The sequence below is a fragment of the Schistocerca gregaria genome, chromosome 2 (assembly GCF_023897955.1).
Source record: "Schistocerca gregaria isolate iqSchGreg1 chromosome 2, iqSchGreg1.2, whole genome shotgun sequence".
In the NCBI taxonomy this organism is placed as follows: Eukaryota; Metazoa; Arthropoda; class Insecta; order Orthoptera; family Acrididae; genus Schistocerca; species Schistocerca gregaria.
In genome coordinates, this window is record NC_064921.1 from 109,278,542 (window position 1) to 109,299,726 (window position 21,185).

The following is a 21,185-nucleotide window of genomic DNA, read 5'->3' on the forward strand; positions in this document are numbered from 1 at the left end:
TAGGTCTGTAGTTAAATGGATTACTCCTACTACCCTTCTTGAACACTGGTGCGATATCACTGCGGCCGGAAAAATATCTTGCAAGAATGGAACCAACGACGAGTGAGGAGAATCGTTCAACGAAACAAAAGTGCAACTCTTCAACAAATTGCTGCAGATTACAATGCTGGGGCATCAGAAAGAGTCTGCACGCGTTAAAAATTCAACGAAATATCGTCGATATTAGCTTTCGGAGCCGATGGCTCACTCGTGGAGACTTGATGACAGCATGACACAAACCTTTAGGCCTCGCTTGGGCCCGTCAACACCGACGTGGACTGTTGGTGACTGGAAACATGTTTCCTGGTCGGACAAATCACGTTTCAAATTGTGCCGAGCGGATAGACGTGTACGGTCATGAAAGTAACCTCATGGACTCTGCATGTCAGCAGGGATCTCTTCAAGTTTGTGGAGACTCTGTAATGGTGTGGGGCGTGTGCAGTTCGAGTGATGTGGAACCCCTGATACTACAAGATACGGCTCCGACAGGTGACACCTACCTTCGGAAGCATCTTATCTGATCACCTGCATCGAATCATGTACATTGATCATTCCAATAGAGCATGGGCAATTGCAGCAGGACAATGTGACATCCTGCACGTCTAGAATTTCTACAGACTGGTTCCAGGAACACTATTCTAAGTTTAAACACATCCTCTGCCTACCAAACTCACCAGGCATGAACATTATTGAGCACATTTTCGATGCCCTGCAACGTGCTGTTCAGAAGAAATCTCCACCCCCTCATAGTATTACGGATATATAGATAGCCCTGGAGGATTCATGGTGTCATATGCCTACAGCATTACTTCAGAAATTAATCGAGTCCGTGCCATGTCATGTCACTTATGTGTGCTTGCGGGGACCCTACATGATATAAAGAGGTGTACCAGATTTTTTTGGCACTTCAGTGCATGCGCTTAAGAAAAAATACTGAAAAAACTACTTCATGAATCATGCGTAAATAAGTTTTACTTCCCAGGGAATTTACTGAACTTACCACACTCTCCACATTCATACTGGTGCCAGTAAACATAACTACAACTCGAGATAAAAGTTTTCTGGGTATGGTACCGCGTTATAATGGACCAGTAGACCCGGGTTCGATTCCCGGCGGGGTCAGGGATTTTCTCTGCCTCGTGATGGCTGGGTATTGTGTGATGTCCTTAGGTTAGTTAGGATTAAGTAGTTCTAAGTTCTAGGGGACTGCTGACCATAGATGTTAAGTCCCATAGTGCTCAGAGCCATTTGAACCATTTGAACCAGTAGACCCGGAAGAAGGCCGCTGCAATCGTGACCGAAATGTTGGTTTTTCTTCAGCAGCAGTAGTTTTATACATTATGCCGCGTTACCAAACCCAGAAAACTTTTATGTCGACTGAGTCTGGCCGCGGAAGCCTACGCAGTTATGTAACTATAGCTGCATTCCAGTAGTACAATGCTCGTCCAAACTTCACAGACTGGTTTAGATATCATTTTCTGTTTCTGCCTTGAGTTACACTCTCATATGAGCTGTCATTGAAAACTGAACATTTGTTGAGCTTATTTTAGTCAATTTGCTGCTTGTGCAGATCTCATTCACTGCACCTACCACTGCTCTGATAATGGTATACCACAGTGGCAACACCGTTTCCACCAGGTCTGGCCGGCCGCTGTGGCCGAGCGGTTCTAGCCGATTCAGTCTGGAACCGCACTACCTCTACTGTCGCAGGTTCGAATCCTGTCTCGGGCATGGATGTGTGTGATTTCCTTAGGTTAGTTAGGTTTAAGTAGTTCTAAGTTCTGGGGGACTGATGACCTCAGATGTTATGTCCCATAGTGCTCAGAGCCATTTGAACCATTACTCCACCTCTCCAAAGTTAAACCTCTCTTCTAGCACCTCATCTCAGATGCTTCGATTCTCTTCTGTTCCTGAAACTTCCTGGTAGGTTAAAACTGTGTGCCGGACTGAGACTCAAACTCGGGAGCTTTGTCTTTCGCGGGCGAGTGCTGTAACATCTGTGCTACCCAAGCACGATCCCCCCCATTCTCACAGCTTTACTTCCGCCAGTACCTCGTCTCCTACCTTCCAAACCTTACAGAAGCTCTCCTGCAAACCTCGCAGAACTAGCACTCCAGAAAGAAAGGATATTGCGGAAACATGGCTTAGCCACAACCTGGGGAATGTTTCCAGAATGACATTTTCACTCTGCAGCGGAGTGTGCGCTGATATGAAACTTCCTGGTAGGTTAAAACTGTGTGCCGGACCGAGACTCGAACTCGGGATCGTTGCCTTTCGCGTGCAAGTGCTCTAACATCTGAGCTACCCAAGCACGACTCACGCTCCGTCCTCACAGCTTTACTTCCTCCAGTACCTCGTCTCTTAACTTCCAAACTTTACAGCTCTCCTCCGAACCTCGATGACCATCAGTCCTGATGTTAAGTTTCTCGCTGTTCTCATTCCTGCTTACTTTCGCCTGTCTTCGATTTACTCGTATCCCATATTCTGTACCCATTAAACTGTTCACTCCATTTCGCAGATTGTGCAATTCTTCTTGACTTTCACTCAGAACAGGAATGCCATCAGCGAATCGTATCAGTGTTACCCTTTCATCTTCAATTTTAATTCCACTCCTGAACCTTTCTTTTCTTTCCATCATTGCTGCTTCAATGTAGAGACTGAACAGAAGCGCCGAAAGATTACACCCGTGTCTTATACCGTTTTCAATAGAAGCACTTCGTTCTCACATTTCCACTCTTGATGTTCCTTCTTGGCTCTTGTACATCTTGTACTACCCGTCTTTCCCTGTAGTAATATATTTTGTCCAGTTTGGTTCACTATTCTGAATTTCAGCTTTTACTTTATCCAGAATTTCTATTCGTGACGATTGTGTGAGTCGTTACATGACACAGTTACTGATTCTCCGTTAAAACTTCCAAATTAGCTTCAGAATCTCTTCCATCGCTCGACTATTAACAGTTTATTCTTATCGATGAATTCTTGTTAACTTGCTTCGTGCACTCAAGACAGGGGAAAGACCGTTTGGTAACCACGTTCACGCTGGAGAAGTTTTTCTTCACTCTTACAGCTATATTTCTTATACTTATATTACAGGGATATGTGCGTGTATGTCACGATTAAAAGATTCCTCTGACCTTTCCATAATTAATAATTAATGATAAAGATGCAGTTGTAAATGGGACTTTGTAATCCAGCCGAGAGTCTTATGAAGAACAGCAACCACCACTCATTTATCAGTTGTGTAGTTCATTATTTTGTTTAACTCTTCTTAAATAAACGTGATGTTTTTACCAGAGCACATGCTTATGTATCCCCTTTCAAACTTCCGTTGTACATCTTACTGCTAGCGGTTTTGGAATAGATGAACATGGCCAAGCTACTAATTTAATATACAAGGTGTTACAAAAAGGTACGGCCAAACTTTCAGGAAACATTCCTCACACACAAAGAAAGAAAATATGTTATGAGGACATGTGTCCGGAAACGTTTACTTTCCGTGTTAGAGCTCATTTTATTACTTCTCTTCAAATCACATTAATCATGGAATGGAAACACACAGCAACAGAACGTACCAGCGTGAATTCCAACACTTTGTTACAGGAAGTGTTGAAAATGTTCTCCGTTAGCGAGGATACATGCAACCACCCTCACGCATGGAATCCCTGATGCGCTGATGGAGCCCTGGAGAATGGCGTATTGTATCACAGCCGTCCACAATACGAGCACGAAGAGTCTGTACATTTGGCACCGGGGTTGCGTAGACAAGAGCTTTCAAATGCCCCCATAAATGAAAGTCAAGAGGGTTGAGGTCAGGAAGCGTGGAGGCCATGGAATTGGTCCGCCTCTACCAATCCATCAGTCACAGAATCTGTTGTTGATAAGCGTACGAACACTTCGACTGAAATTTGCAGAAGCTCCATCGTGCATGAACCACATGTTGTGTTGTACTTGTAAAGGCACATATTCTAGCAGCACAGGTAGAGTATCCCGTATGAAATCATGATAACATGCTCCATTGAGCGTAGGTGGACGACGAAACTAAAATGAGCTCTAACATGGAAATTAAGCGTTTCCGGACAAATGTCCACGTAACACCTTTTCTTTATTTGTGTGTGAGGAATGTTTCCTGAGAGTTTGGCCGTACCTTTTTTGTAACACCCTGTATATTCAAGTATGCTAATTGTGCAGATGAATCACCGACAGATACCCTTCACAGCTGGTTGGACGCACTCGCATTTGAACCTTATTTATCAATATTGTGAGTACAGTTTCCAGCCTTCCATCCGAACTTTCAGTCACGACTGAGTCACTGAGCAAAATATACGTGAGTGACGATAAATGTAATTACAGTATGATTAAAATTATTTGTTACTTAACATGTGTCACTTGTCGCTACACTATTACAACACAGGCTGTTGGCTTCGGCTCAGTGACAAACTGAATGTCTTCTGATATAAGAACGTAGGCTTCCGCGGCCCGTGTCATAGTGATTAAAATTCTTCTGGGTATTATGCCGCGTCATTGCTAAAAGCTAACAACAATAATAAACAAAAACCGACGTTTTGGCCGAATTGCAACGGCCTTCCTGCTTTTTATTACAGACTATCGATATCTGACGTCACTGTTGTAAAACTTTAAATTGGGCCTCTAATATGATTGGCTAGTCATGACGTAAGGGAAGACGGAAAGAAAGAGGTTATTCGTGGATGTCCGTGTCGACAACGATTGGTAGCTGTCCGCCAATCAGCGTTCCGGTTCTGGTCGGCAAGTTTACCTCCTGGTGTGCGCGGAAGTGGACTGACAGTTGCTCTACTGCTGTTTGTGCAGGTACGCCAGTGTCCTGTGTAGCTTGTGCTCCGCGACCGCTCGCGGCGCCTTGGACTGGGGTGGCCGGCAGGCAGCACGGCGGGAGTTTGTAGCCATCTTCTCTGTTGATATTCTCAGGCTGTTTAATAATTTCGATCGTCTCCCGTATTTTGCGTTCTCGCATCCACGATTATTTTGCCACTACTCTGGCTTCCTGGAACCTGATAGGTTGTCGACAGTCACGGTGGTGTTCCGCTATCGCCGATTTATTATGTTGTTCTAATCGTACATAGCGTTCGTGTTCTGCCACTCCTAAGCTAACAGGTCTCCTTGTTCCTCCTATGTGGGCAGCTCCGCATTCACACCGTACTTCGTAAACACCTGCAGTGTTAAGATTGTTGATTACATCCTGGGTGGAACCTATCATCTAGTGGTTTCTGACTGCTTAGAAAAATCGGTTTGAAACCTCGTCGGTGGAGGACGCTGCCCAGCCGTTCACTGACACCTTTTACATATGGTAAGTGTACCGGTGGATGCTGCCCTTCTTTCCCTTCTTCTCGTGTTCTTCTCCCTTTGGTTTTAGCTACCTTTCTTATAATGTTGTCATCATAGCCGTTGGTACGAAACGTATGTGGTGGCTTCTTTAATTCTTCTTTGATGTTGTTTTCATCGCTTATCTGGTAGGCTCAGGCAGTTAATTTATGCAGAACAGAACACTTTGAGGTGTGTGGTGGTGGCTCTCAGTGTACAGGTACCGATTGGTTAGCGTTGGTTCTGGTCCACTTTGTGTCCCAGTTGTCCTTCGGCAGCTCTGTGTACTTCCACATACAGAAATGACAAGGTACCATTTTTTTTCAGGCTCATGTATGAACTTTATATTTTTGTGCAGGCTATTGAAGTGCTGCAGGAAGTTTCCCAATTCCGCTACACGGTGAGGCCAGATAACGAATGTGTCGTTCACATATTGTAGCAAACAACTGGGACGTAACGGAGCAGAAGCTAAGGCGAGATAGATAGCAGTATTCAGATAAAACCAAACCTGTTCATTGTACCTCACGAGTGACTTTGTATTACTAAATTCTATTGTGCACCATGCTCTCGGCAAAATTCCAGGCTTCAATCCATTGAACTTATCTTTAAAAGTGGTGTGCTGTAAACAAGGTGTGCTGGCCAGCCTAGATGTTTTTAGGTCGTCGCCACATTATCGTCACCATAGTTTTGCTCAAAAAGAAAGTATTAGTAATCTTAACAGAAACATACCTCATCTTCTTCAACTTTTGCAAACTGGATGACGGAGCCCATCACAGCTTCGGTTCAGTCTTTGGTCAGACTTGGAACCGAATGTTGAAAAATTGTGGAGCGCCCTTGACGGCCACTCTGCTCTTACCTGAGGAGGAGTTAGAGGGGGTTCCTAACAACTCTCGAAGACTCTACTTCTATAGGTGCATCTTTTATCAGTTCAACACAAGGGACAGGCTGTCACCAAAAACCAAGTAAAGAATGCATTTCTGTCCTACAGCTGCTCTGCAGACGAACCCACAATCAAAACAAGCACTCATTATGCAATGAAGAGACAAATAAACTGGTCCACGTGCCTAATATCCTGTAGGGCCCCCGCGAGCACGTAGGAATGCCGCAACACGATGTGGTGTGGACCAATGTCTGAGGTAGTGCTGGAGGGAACTGACGTCACAAACGCTGCAGGGCTGTCCATAAATCCGTAATTGTACGAGAGGGTGGAGATATCTTCTGAACAGCACATTTCTATGTTCGCAAGATAGGCTCAGTAATGTCATGTTAGGAGTTTTGTGGCCAGCGGAAGTGTTTATACTCAGAAGAGTGTTCCTGGAGCCACTCTGCAGTAATTCCGGACAAGTTGTGTGTCGCTTTGTCCTGCTGCGGATGCACAAAGGCGATCAGACAGGATACTTACGTACTTGGCACCCGTCAGAATCGTATGTAGGTGCCCCATACCATTACAGAGCCTGCACAAGCTCAAATGGTCGCCTGCTGACATGCAGGGTCCATGGAATCATAAGGTTGTTCCCATACCCGTACACGCCCATGCGCTCGATATAATTTGAACTGAGACTGGTCCGACCAGACAACATGTTTCCAGTCATCAACAGTCCAAAGTCGTTGCTGATGGGCCCAGCCGAGGCGCACAGCTTTGTGTCGTGCAGTCATCAAGGGTCCACGAGTGGACCTTGGCTCCGAAAGCCCATATCGATTATGTTTCATTGAATCGTTCGTTCACTGACATTTGCTGAAGGCCCAGCATTGAAACCTGAAGAAATTGCATTCTGTCACCCTGAATAATCCCTTTAATCGTCGTTGGTCCCGTTCTTGCAGGAACTTTTTCCGGCCGCAGCAATCTCGGAAATTTGATGTTTTACTAGATTCTTGGTATTCATGGTACACTCGAGTTAAGATCATACAGGAAAGTCCACACTTCGTCGCTCCCTTGGAGATTCGGTGTCCCATAGCTCGTGCGCCGACTATAATACCACATGCAAACTGAGTTAAACCTTGATAACCTGCCACTGAAGCTAATCTAACAACTGCGTTGTCGACCTGTTTACACATCTCTGTATTTGTATATGCATGCCTATACTAGGGTCTTTGGCGCTTCAGTCTATAACTTATAGCAACATGATAGGGATAATGGAAAGGATGTACAAAATGAAATTATTAAATAAACGAAGATAGTGGCGTCCATCCATTTTCCAGAGTTTCACTGTACCATACTCCACTTACAAGAATGCCTAAAGCGTCATATAAGATCACTGTCACAGAGTACCATGTGACACATTAAAGAGGCGGAGCAACAAGTTCAAAAGGTCAGGTCAAAAGTGCTGTTATTTCAGAGTATGCGGAACTATTTTCACCGTTACTGCAGTGAGATATGCTGGGCACGTTAGATGCAGTGTCCCTCGGCAGCTGTGAGCGGTGAGGGAATTGTGGCAGACTACGCGTTTTGTAACCCTGAATGTAAACTCATATTCTAAATACACCACAACCTTGTGTTCTGTAATGCACCCGAGAAAAACTGCAGTGACCAACCAACAAATCAATTAATCATACTTGCGTTGATTATGGTGATTAAAGTGACGAAGAAATACAAGACGGGAAAGTGTTAGTTTCAGCGCTAAAATCAAAGTGAAATTTCTCGCTTTAGCTGTGTTATAACCTGTCTAAATGTAGTGTCCTGGGGTCGACAGGAAAGAAGTAACAGTCAACTTGAACATACTTTATTATAATTAAAGAAAAACGCCTTCTTGGCTTACACTAAGTTTTAACGCAAGGCCGGCTGGGGTGGCCGAGCGGTTCTATGCGCTACGTCGTGAACCGCGCGACCGCTACGGTCGCAGGTTCAAATCCTGCCTCGGGCATGGATGTGTGTGATGTCGTTAGGTTAGTTAGGTTTAAGTAGTTCTAAGTTGTAGGAGACTGATTACCTCAGAAGTTAAGTCCCAGGTGCTCAGAATCATTTGAACCATTTTTTTAACCCACGAACAACAACAAAAACCACATCTCTTGTTGTGGCAAACCAGATAAGGAAACAAAATAACGGAAGAAAAATACTGACCAAAATCTACTTTACAAAATACAAACCGCTACTACAATGCTACGGCCAGTGAATACAAATGCTTCGGCCAGCGAAAGTACAGGCCGGAGTTGTTCCTAGTAGTTGGTAAACATTGTCAGACTGACGGTCTAGGCGTGGTTATAAAGCCACATCGGCGGAGTGCTACATTAGTCATATGATTTCCGATTGGTGGGACACTATCACATGTTGTCTGGCGAAGTAGTTCCGTGTTTATTTCGAAAGTACGTTATTGTTTCTGGCCGCTGGCGATGTTTCTCTCCGCGTGGCTGAAAGGGATTTAGCAACCCATCTTGCGTGTCGGTTCTGCGGGCCCTCTAACAATAAGGGGCCCCTACGACACTAAATTACAACTGTTTGGTCACACCTATGAGTTCTTTGATTTCGTTGCGAGATCGTTTATCGGATCTACAACAAATAAAATGTTAGTTCCCTTTATTACAACAATGATAAAAGGATTTATTTTACTTTGTAAAATCAATTGCTACAGGGAGGAAAGTGCCGAATATTTACATCTGGCTGCCACACATCAGGTGGCTTGCGGAGTATGGCTGTAGATGTAGATGTAGAAGTAGAATATTACAGCATCACTTGTTACCCAAATTTAGTAGACTCTATAGGTTGACTCTTACACAGAAGATTACGGCAACCCTCCACTTTTTACAATGCAATTTATTTATTTATTTAAAGAGTGTCGTTACCGGTTTCGGACCGACAGGTTCATCTTCAGACTGCTTTGTTTCTCTACCTGACGAAATTTCCTTGGGGTGGTGGTGCCCTACAACCAAAACAAGATATGAGACAGCCGTCTGAAGATGAACCTGTCGGTTCCAAACTGGTAACGGGGCTGTTTAAATAAATAAATAGCGTTGTAAAAAGTGGTTGCTTGTTGTAATCTTCTGTGTAAGAGTCAACCTAGTTCTAAACACAGCCACGGGCTCGAAATGTGAGTTTTTGACAAAATAGCATTACTGAACTCTTCTCAAAAAGTAAATGGTTTTCGTTGTTCAAAAGTAGAGTTCCACCAAAGACAGCAGCATTAACTAGACGATGTTTGCTTGATCAGAGATCACAGACTGGGTGGAGCCTTCCTCAGCTCTGCTGCACATTGGCCTCCGTGCAGTGGCTCTGCGGCACTGGGAGAGAAGGTATGGCTCCAGTAGCGCCTCCCGTTCCTTAGTGCGGATTACAGCGAGACATCGCTAACTTATGTGATCTCAATGCAAGCCGCAGTCTTCGGTATGGCACCATAGTCGTTTGATCATACTAATCATCGTATAACCGAAACACTGGCCACACAAGCTGCTATATTACTAACCAGTGAGCAGTCCTGGTTACAGGTCATAAGCGACACCTGCAGATACTAAACGAAAAACGAATAATAGGAAGAAAAAATAAAAGCAAACAAAAAAGTTTGTAAAAATGATAAAAACAACACGGTGAAGTATTAGAAGTAAAAAATACATTTAATCCAGTTTACTGAATAAAAGTAGTATTCAGAACATTTTAAAAAGACTTAGATGTGAGAGCATGTGAAGAGCTTCGAACCGCTCCAGAAGAACAGACACCACATGTGTATAATTAAGTTGACGATGGCCAATGAGCTTTCCAGTGCATATGAACACAAGGTCCGAAATATTACGAGAATCGACGAAATTTCGAGAGTAATGACGATAATGGGCAAGGAGCGCCATATCATTAGTGTGTGGATAGGTTGAGAATTTGGGCCTGGCGGGAGGCGTTGAGCAGGCGCGATGACCACTGTGTCCGGATAGCGCAGTGACGAGCACGTCTGCCTAGTAAGCAAGATTCCGGGGTTCAAATCCCGGTCCAGCACAAATTTTCGATCTTCACCACTATTTAAATCAATGCCCACTATTATCCAATTTCTGTAATTACTTTATGTCTTAATTGTATATGTAACACCAAATCGCGTCTTGTGCGAAATGACCCTACATGCTTTGGCTAGAGCCCGCTTACTTATCTGAGTGGTAACGCGCTTTACTATGATGCAGCGGGCCCGGGTTCAATTCCTGGCCGGGTTGCAGTTTTTTTCCGTTCACGGACTGGGTGTTGTGTTGTCCCCATCATCATTTCTTCCTCATCACCGGCACGCAAGTCGTCCAGTGTGGTGTGGACTGAAATAAGACTTGCACTCGGCGGCCGAACTTCCCCGGATGGGCCAACCATGAGACACGCTCATTTCATTTTTGTTTGGTTAGTGCTTTGTCTGAAAGGTGCATGTTTCTTTAGAATCACTGTTTGTGTGTGTGTGTGTGTGTGTGTGTGTGTGTGTGTGTGTTACCATGTCACACGATATGAGAAATAAGTACCCACGAGTAGTGACGCAAAATCCCAAATACCAAGAAAATTGTCGGATAAGGACTTGGAAGTGAATTGACTAAATGTTGTGGTATTGAGCGCTCTGATTGGTGAAACTAACTCTAACGAGTAAACTGTTAACCTGCAAGTAATTTTAATCTTATTTTAGACAGAGAAAGTAACGAGACAACATGCGACAGAGAATACAGAATGCTCTCGATTGTATGCTGCATTAATTCACTCACTCTTAGATAACAACAAATTAATTTGATTTAACGAAGTTCAGTATCTCTGGTAAACTGTGGAAATCTTATCTGAAGCAGGCTGAGAGCATTTGATAATATAAACTGGAATGTATCGGATGAAAACTAAACGGCAGTCTGTGTGCGAATGGCTGGCGTTGGGAGGACGCTTAAATTTATTCACGGCAAGCACCATTTAAAGGATTACAGTGGCGAAGTGGATGACGCAGCAGCCATACAGAATGAGCTTTCTGCTACCCCTTTTCTTTCCATTCGAAAAACATGCAGCTCATTCAGAATGAAATGAGTATTTCTTTCATTATTTATATGAGGCGTGCTGTGAAAAGAAGTTGTCGACGATGCACGCCTTTCTGATTTTTCTGTTGACAGCTTTGGTGTTTCACATTCTTTAGGACAGAAATTGAAGCGTTCTTTTACGTTATGAAATAACTGATCAGTGCGCACATTTATAAGTTTTGATTAAAGGAAGAGGCAGGCAGGAAATGAACGAGGTGACAAAGAGGCGTACACGTTTGGCAGTTTTCGAACTCATCTTGTTAGCTAATCGAATCAGTTCATTTTTCCTGTTCGGATTGGAACGTTCGACGAATGGTATATTTTGTCAGCAATGTCTATTATCTCTGAAACTGAAATGTAATGTGTCACACCGTGTGACGCTTGTAAACACAAAAATTTCCAATTAAATGTATGCAAAACTCCGGCGCTGATTACATGACAGCAAGTGGAATTACTAATAATAAGTAATGATGATTAACGATATTTGCAATGGATATGAAGAGGACACACACACACACACACACACACACACACACACACACACACACACACACACACGGCATGTCAGTAATCACTGTGTTGCAGCGAATAAAAGCGATAACATTTTTCGAATCACCGACCTATGTAGACATGGACTATAATGTACATTAGTCCGGTGTTGTTCGGTCAGAGGTAGAATGTTTGCGTCTTGAGCTGGAGGAGACTCATGGCATCAATACATTCAGCTAAATTCCACACCTTGGAGTAAGAGAAATGGACAGATGTAAGGGAAAAATCTGGGGATACTCCCCAGGAGCGTTACTGTTTACAATGCATGTAGTAGTTGTAGCTTTATTCATCCGTAGGTCAATGATGTAGGACGTGTCTTGTTATTACAGTTTAAGAACAACAAAAATATAAAATTCACACTAAAGAAATACTTAGAGGGCTACTTTTGACAAGAATGGGACAGGTAGTCTACCTTGGCCTCATAGTAGGAACCTTCGCGTCATTTGCATAAAGTAATACTGTTAAACCACGGAAAATCTAAATAACGATAGCCGGATAAAGATTGGAGCCTCCACCTTCCCAAAAATAATTCCTGTCTGTTTATGACAGCGCTACCTTATTATGTTTATCCCTAGTGTGCCATACTGTTTTACAAAGAATTTATTTAATAGCGTAAAAGTCTGGTGCTTCACTTTCTTTTATTACTCGCATGCACTGCATACAGAGACACACTATACACACTACACACACTGTCAGTATAATAGCGCCGATTCCTCGTTTCCATTTTCTTTCCTGCGTCTCCCATGTGCCTGCCTGAAGTAACCCCCCAGCGATATGTTGAGATCATAAAGAGAAAAAGATGTAAATATTATACACTGTATAGCTTTGGGAGTAAGTTTTTCCAGAAAAGAAGAAGAAAACAAAGCATGATAGTGCTATGTGAAATAAAATGTTCTATTATCGTTGCTGTTATTATATATCTTTACAGTTTTAACCAAATCCCCACTCACTGCTGTCTGTCAAATCCTTCACTGTAAGGTAATACCTCCGTATTTTGTATGTGAAAACTCTTACAGGATTTCAAATAAAACAAACGTTATTAACAGAATGACATGCCGGCCGCGGTGGTCTAGCTGTTCTAGGCGCTCAGTCCGCATCCGCGCGACTGATACGGTCGCAGGTTCGAATCCTGCCTCGGGCATGGATGTGTGTAATGTCGTTAGGTTAGTTAAATTTAAGTAGTTCTAAGTTCTAGGGGACTGATGGCCACAGCAGTTAAGTCCTATAGTGCTCAGAGCCATTTGAACCTAGCCAGAATGCAATTTTCACTCTACAGCGGAGTGTGCGCTGATATGTAACTTCCTGGCCGATCAGAACTGAGTGCCGGACCGAGACTCGAACTTGGGACCCCTGCCTTTCGCGGGCAAGCGTTCTACCGACTGAGCCACCCTAGCACGACTCACGACCCGCCCTCACAGCTTCAATTCCGCCAGTCTCCTACCTTCCAAACTTCACAAAAGCTCTCCTGCGAACCTTTGCAAGGTGTCCCGAGTTCGAGTCTCGGTCAAGCATACAGTTTTGATCTGCCAGGAAGTTTCAAACGTTATTAACATTCTACATTTATTCTTCATATCTACATGTTTATTTCTCAACAACGAGAGACCAGTTTGTTGATGCCGTAGCTGTAGGATGTTTGACTTTGTTGACTGAGCCACACCCTCACCTCTGCTTGCACCGCTTCATTTATATCAGATTGAAGCCTTCGAAACCGTTCTATAAGGCTTGGAAACAGACGAAAATCTGATCGCGACAAGCCGGGACGGTATGTAGGATAATCGACGAAGGTGAAACGCAGGTGTCGGATTGTTGCGGATGTCGCAGCGGTCGTGTGTGGTCTGGCACTGCCATTCTGATGAAGTGTGTGCTCCATGTGTGGACGGACTCTTCGAATTCTAAACCCAATTACAACACGTTGTTTCTCACGCACCGACAGACTACTATGTTACATACTACAATTAGAAGACCTCTAGCGAATGGGGATGCCAATATGTCGACACGAAGAATAAAGACTTAGAAAGTTAATGTTTATTTAACAACCTTTAAGTACTTTCACATAACAAAGAGCCATTACGTTTTTAGCACGCTCTCGTAAAATGCTCTATGAAAGCGGTATTTTGTACCAGCCTTTTTAAAAAGTGTGTTTTTGTAGTACAACACTTACCTTTATCAAAATACATTAATAGAAGAGTTCCTCAGGGTAGCGATATCAATACTTACACATCAATGACTTTAACAGTAGTGTTAGCAATGTGGAATTAATTCTTTTACTGATGCCCACAATATTATATTTACTGAGAAAACAAGAGCACTCCTTGCAGAGAGAGCAAATGAGACCCCGAAGGAGTTTACAGTTTGTCAGTATGGGATAGAATGACAATGAATGTAAACAAACCAACTGCCTGCAATTCCAGTTTCAAGAGGCAAACTGATACTGTTACACCGAACGTAGGTGTAATCTCTGTATTCGTATTACAGAAATCATGGCTAGCATCCCTCCCTTTCGTGATACGTCGCGAATTAACATTCCTTGTCCTGTTTGACGAATGGATGTGTTCAGTACAACGAAAAACTAGCTGAAGTTGCTAAGTTCAGATTTTTTATTCACTCGATGACTAGTTTCTGGCCGGGACATATTTTCAAACTGTCGTAATATAGTCACACATGGTATTTCCGAAAACACAAAAACCACGTTAAAAGTGTTCAGACGAACAGTACAGAGCATACAGAGCTAATTGCGTTCGCTGGAACTGTTCGTTTGCACATCTTAACGTGATTTTTGTATTTTCGAAAATACCATTTCGACTGTCCTACGACGATTTCAAAATGTGTCACGGGCGGAAACTAGTCATCGAGTGAATAAAAAAAGTTAAATTAGCAGCTTTGGCTGTCTTTCGTTGTACTGGCTAACAGAAGTTAGTCCAACTGTTATACCAACACACAGGAAGTTCGACCTGGATGTATTGTTATTTGTTTATCATTGTGTTTCCATTTACTTGTAATTTTATTCCTAGTACTATAGGAAACTGGCAGTTATCCAAGCCACTCAAAATGGTGAGTGCACACAGTTAAATATTGTCACAGGACTATCTAACATCAATATTTTTCTTGGAAATTTATTCAAAGTCATTCGCATTCACTAATTATATCATTTGTCTGTAACTTTTCCACTGTCCCTCTTTCTTTCATTAAACTATCATTTACGTGACGAAACATTTGCAAAGAGAAGCTGCCAGGGACAGAAGATTAGCCAATTCATGTCTGAAAGGGAGCCCGCTCCCACTAGCTAAGTGGTCAGGGCGGCGGAAAGCCACATCAAGGGGTCCGGCTCAGACAGGACATTTTCTCCGCTCAGGGACTTGGTGTTGTGTTGTCCTCATCATCATTTCAACCCTATCTCCGACGCTCAAGTCGCGCAATGTGGCGTCGAATGCAATAAGTACTTGCCCTCAGCGGCCGAACTGCTCCGAATTGGGGACTCCCACAATGGCGTACGCTCACTCCAATTTTTCCACGTCTGACCGGGAACCTTGTACATTACCATTCCAGCAACATACGTTACATGCTATTCGAAAGAAGGTGGATGTCACCCTGACTGCTGTCACGCTGTTGGAAACTGACGCATATGATTACATTGGTAGGTCTAACGCAACATACGCAACAGACGAAAGAAGTACAGCATCTGTATCCACCTGGCCACTTGACTGTCCATAACGTGCTATTAGTAGGACTTCAGGCCCTGTAGTGGCGGCAGACAAGAACCGGGGAGAGTTCAACGTATAGTTCGAAGTTTAGTCTTCCAGTGAAACTGAAACTGAGCCAACGAGATTCACCTCAACTGCTAAGAAACCTGCTGTGCCCTTTGTCAAGGGGAGGCAAATGCCATTAATCATTGACAGTTCAAAAGTATGGTGAATAATAAGACTCCGTAGGTAAATGGCAGGTAAGGATGGGAAGACTCACCATGTCCACGCATTGCTTATGCAAGATGGCCTCTTTTAGCATGTCGAATAAGCTAGTGTAACTGCCAATTAGGGAACAAAATGTAATCAGCAGCGGACTTTTGTGCATGTTGGGAAGAAATGATACCTCTCACCTGGCGTCTGAGGTCCTGTTTGGATCATTCCACTCACTGGCAGCGAACACTAGGCAGAGCGTACTTGCTCGTATAATTTCAACAAAGTTCACAACATACAGCACTGTGCCCAGAGCTAATCATGGTCTCCTGGATCTGGTCGGAGTTGAAGACTTCAGTCAAAAACATCTAAGGTTGTCTGACAAGCTAGGCCTGAGACATCCTAGAGTTGAGAGAAAAGGTTGAGAACAATAGCTTCCTGTAAACATATCTGTCATGCGCTGCACATCACAAGCAGCTACACAGGTAGCTGACAGTGTCTAGGAAGTACACAAGGGATTTTTATGTAAGAGGAATTCAGAGAACAATGTATGAAACTATGAAGTATCAGTGCAAGAACCAAAAACGTCCTTAGCTCAGGCGCAAATGTTATCATTCTAGTGATCAACTGTGAAGCATTCGGAACAATGCGAGAGTTTGAAGCGCTTCTAAAAGGCAGTGGAGCTCACTTATCCCCATTTACAGAAAGCTGAAATTGGTAGCAGTAAAATTTTTGGGACAAACTTGAGGATATATAGAAACTATACGGTAAAGGTAAATGGGGATGGTATATATATAGCAGTAGACAAGAAACTCAAACCCACTGATTAAAACAGTATACGAGATTGCTTGGGCAAACGTCAGTACGTAGGGGAAGCATAAAATTATAATTGAATTCTTCTACAGACCATCAGTGTCAGCCCAAGATATAAATGAACACATTAGGGAAAACCCCAGTTCCCCAGTCATTTTATCTTCTCCGGGGGAAACTTAAATCATCCAACAATCAAGTGCGACGTTTAAATTTTTGTAACCAGTGGATGTTTCAAGATAGTATTTAAACAATACGACGTGCTTAAATTGTTGTTGTTGTTGTCTTCAGTCCTGAGACTGGTTTGATGCAGCTCTCCATGCTACTCTATCCTGTGCAAGCTGCTTCATCTCCCAGTACCTACTGCAACCTACATCCTTCTGAATCTGCTTAGTGTACTGATCTCTCAGTCTCCCTCTACGATTTTTACCCTCCACGCTGCCCTCCAATGCTAAATTTGTGATCCCTTGATGCCTCAAAACATGTCCTACCAACCAATCCCTTCTTCTAGTCAAGTTGTGCCACAAACTTCTCTTCTCCCCAATCCTATTCAATACCTCCTCATTAGTTACGTGATCTATCCACCTTATCTTCAGTATTCTTCTGTAGCACCACATTTCGAAAGCTTCTATTCTCTTCTTGTCCAAACTAGTTATCGTCCATGTTTCACTTCCATACATGGCTACACTCCAAACAAATACTTTCAGAAACGACTTCCTGATACATAAATCTATATTTGATGTTAACAAATTTCTCTTCTTCAGAAACGCTTTCCTTGCCATTGCCAGTCTACATTTTATATCCTCTCTACTTCGACCATCATCAGTTATTTTACTTCCTAAATAGCAAAACTCCTTTACTACTTGAAGTGTCTCATTTCCTAATCTAATTCCCTCAGCATCACCCGATTTAATTTGACTACATTCCATTATCCTCGTTTTCCTTTTGTTAATCTTCATCTTATATCCTCCTTTCAAGACACTGTCCATTCCGTTCAACTGCTCTTCCAAGTCCTTTGCCGTCTCTGACAGAATTACAATGTCATCGGCGAACCTCAAAGTTTTTACTTCGTCTCCATGAATTTTAATACCTACTCCAAATTTTTCTTTTGTTTCCTTTACTGCTTGCTCAATATACAGATTGAATAACATTGGGGAGAGGCTACAACCCTGTCTCACTCCTTTCCCAACCACTGCTTCCCTTTCATGCCCCTCGACTCTTATTACTGCCATCTGGTTTCTGTACAAATTATAAATAGCCTTTCGCTCCCTGTATTTTACCCCTGCCACCTTTAGAATTTGAAAAAGAGTATTCCAGTCAACATTGTCAAAAGCTTTCTCTAAGTCTACAAATGCTAGAAACGTAGGTTTGCCTTTTCTTAATCTTTCTTCTAAGATAAGTCGTAAGGTCAGTATTGCCTCACGTGTTCCAACATTTCGACGGAATCCAAACTGATCCTCCCCGAGGTCTGCATCTACAAGTTTTTCCATTCGTCTGTAAAGAATTCGCGTTAGTATTTTGCAGCCGTGGCTTATTAAACTGATAGTTCGGTAATTTTCACATCTGTCAGCACCTGCTTTCTTTGGGATTGGAATTATTATATTCTTCTTGAAGTCTGAGGGTATTTCGCCTGTCTCATACATCTTGCTCACCAGCTGGTAGAGTTTTGTCATGACTGGCTCTCCCAAGGCCGTCAGTAGTTCTAATGGAATGTTGTCTACTCCGGGGGCCTTGTTTCGACTCAGGTCTTTCAGTGCTCTGTCAAAATCTTCACGCAGTATTGTATCTCCCATTTCGTCTTCATCTACATCCTCTTCTATTTCCATAATATTGTCCTCAAGTACATCGCCCTTGTATAAACCTTCTATATACTCCTTCCACCTTTCTGCCTTCCCTTCTTTGCTTAGAACTGGGCTGCCATCTGAGCTCTTGATATTCATACACGTGGTTCTCTTCTCTCCAAAGGTCTCTTTAATTTTCCTGTAGGCAGTATCTATCTTACCCCTAGTGAGATAAGCTTCTACATCCTTACATTTGTCCTCTAGCCATCCCTGTTTAGCCATTTTGCACTTCCTGTCGATCTCATTTTTGAGACGTTTGTATTCCTTTTTGCCTGCTTCATTTACTGCATTTTTATATTTTCTCCTTTCATCAATTACATTCAATATTTCTTCTGTTACCCAAGGATTTCTAGCAGCCCTCGTCTTTGTACCTACTTTATCCTCTGCTGCCTTCACTACTACATCCCTCAGAGCTACCCATTCTTCTTCTACTGTATTTCTTTCCCCTATTCCTGTCAATTGTTCCCTTATGCTCTCTCTGAAACTCTGTACAACCTCTGGTTCTTTCAGTTTATCCAGGTCCCATCTCTTTAATTTCTCACATTTTTGCAGTTTCTTCAGTTTTAATCTACAGGTCATAACCAATAGATTGTGGTCAGAGTCCACATCTGCCCCTGGAAATGTCTTACAACTTAAAACCTGGTGCTTAAATACTATCTTAAAACATCTACTGGTTACAAAAATGTAAACGTCGCACTTGATTTAAAACAATATGACATCCTTGTAGAATAAAACCGAAGAAACTGCAAAAAGGTGGGAATTTGGGGAGATGGGACCTGGATAAATTGAAAGAACCAAAGGATGTACAGAATTTCAGGGAGAGGATAAGGGAACAATTGACAGGAATGGGGGAAAGAAATACAGTAGAGGAAGAATGGGTGGCTTCGAGGGATGAAGTAGTGAAGGCAGCAGAGGATGAAGTAGGTAGAAAGACGAGGGCTAGTAGAAATCCTTGGATAAGCGAAGAAATATTGAATTTAATTGATGAAAGGAGAAAATATAAAAGTGCAGTAAATGAAGTAGGCAAAAAGGAATACAAACGACTCAAAAATGAGATCGACAGGTAGTGCAAAATGGTTAAGCAGAGACGGCTAGAGGACGTATGTAAGGATGTAGAGGCTCATCTCACTAGGAGTAAGATAGATACTGCCTACAGGAAAATTAAAGAGACCTTTGGAGAAAAGAGAACAACTTGTATGAACATCAAGAGCTCAGATGGAAACACAGTTCTAAGCAAAGAAAGGAAAGCAGAAAGGTGGAGGGAGTGTATAGAGGATCTATACAAGGGCGATGTACTTGAGGACAATATTATGGAAATGGAAGAGGATGTAGATGACGATGAAATGGGAGATACGATACTGCGTGAAGAGTTTGACAGAGCACTGAATGACCTAAGTCGAAACAAGGCACCCGGAGTAGACAACATTCCATTGGAACTACTGACGGCCTTGGGAGAGCCAGTCCTGATAAAACTCTACCATCTGGTGAGCAAGATGTATGAAACAGGCGAAATACCGTCAGACCTCAAGAAGAATATAATAATTCCAATCCCAAAGAAAGCAGGTGTTGACAGATGTGAAAATTACCGAACTATCAGTTTAATAGGCCACAGCTGCAAAATACTAACACGAATTCTTCACAGACGAATGGAACAACTAGTTGAAGCCGACCTCGGGGAAGATCAGTTTGGATTCCGTAGGAATACTGGAACACGTGAGGCAATACTGACCTTACAACTGATCTTAGAAGAAAGATTAAGGAATGGCAAACCTACGTTTCTAGCATTTGTAGACTTAGAGAAAGCTTTTGACAATGATGACTGGAATACACTCTTTCAAATTCTAAAGGTGGCAGGGGCAAAATACAGGGAGCGAAAGGCTATTTACAACTTGTACAGAAAACAGATGGCAGTTATAAGAGTCGAGGGACACGAAAAAGAAGCAGTGGTTGGGAAAGGAGTGAGACAGGGTTGTAGCCTCTCCCCAATGTTATTCAATCTGTATATTGAGCAAGCAGTAAAGGAAACAAAAGAAACATTTGGAGTAGGTATTAAAATTCATGGAGACGAAGTAAAAACTTTGAGGTTCGCCGATGACATTGTAATTCTGTCAGAGACAGCAAGGGACTTGGAATAGCAGTTGAATGGAATGGACAGTGTCTTGAAAGGAGGATATAAGATGAACATCACCAAAAGCAAAACAAGGATAATGGAATGTAGTCGAATTATGTCGGGTGATGCTGAGGTAATTGGATTGGGGAGTACAATAACTGATGATGGTCGAAGTAGAGAGGATATAAAATGTAGACTGGCAATGGCAAGGAAAGCGTTTCTGAAGAAGAGAAATTTGTTAAAATCGAGTATAGAGTTAAGTGTCAGGAAATAATTTCTGAAAGAACACTCCTACAAATTGAAATAAGAACACCGTGAATTCATTGTTCCAGGAAGGGGAAACTTTATTGACACATTCCTGGGGTCAGATACATCACACTGACAGAACCACAGGCACATAGACACAGGCAACAGAGCATGCACAATGTCGGCACTAGTACAGTGTATATCCACTTTTCGCAGCAACACAGGCTGCTTTTCTCTCATGGAGACGATCGTAGAGATGCTGGATATAGTCCTGTGGAACGGCTTGCCATGCCATTTCCACCTGGCGCCTCAGTTGGACCAGCGTTCGTGCTGGACGTGCAGACCGCGTGAGACGACGCTTCATCCAGTCCCAAACATGCTCAATGGGGGACAGATCCGGATATCTTGCTGGCCAGGGTAGTT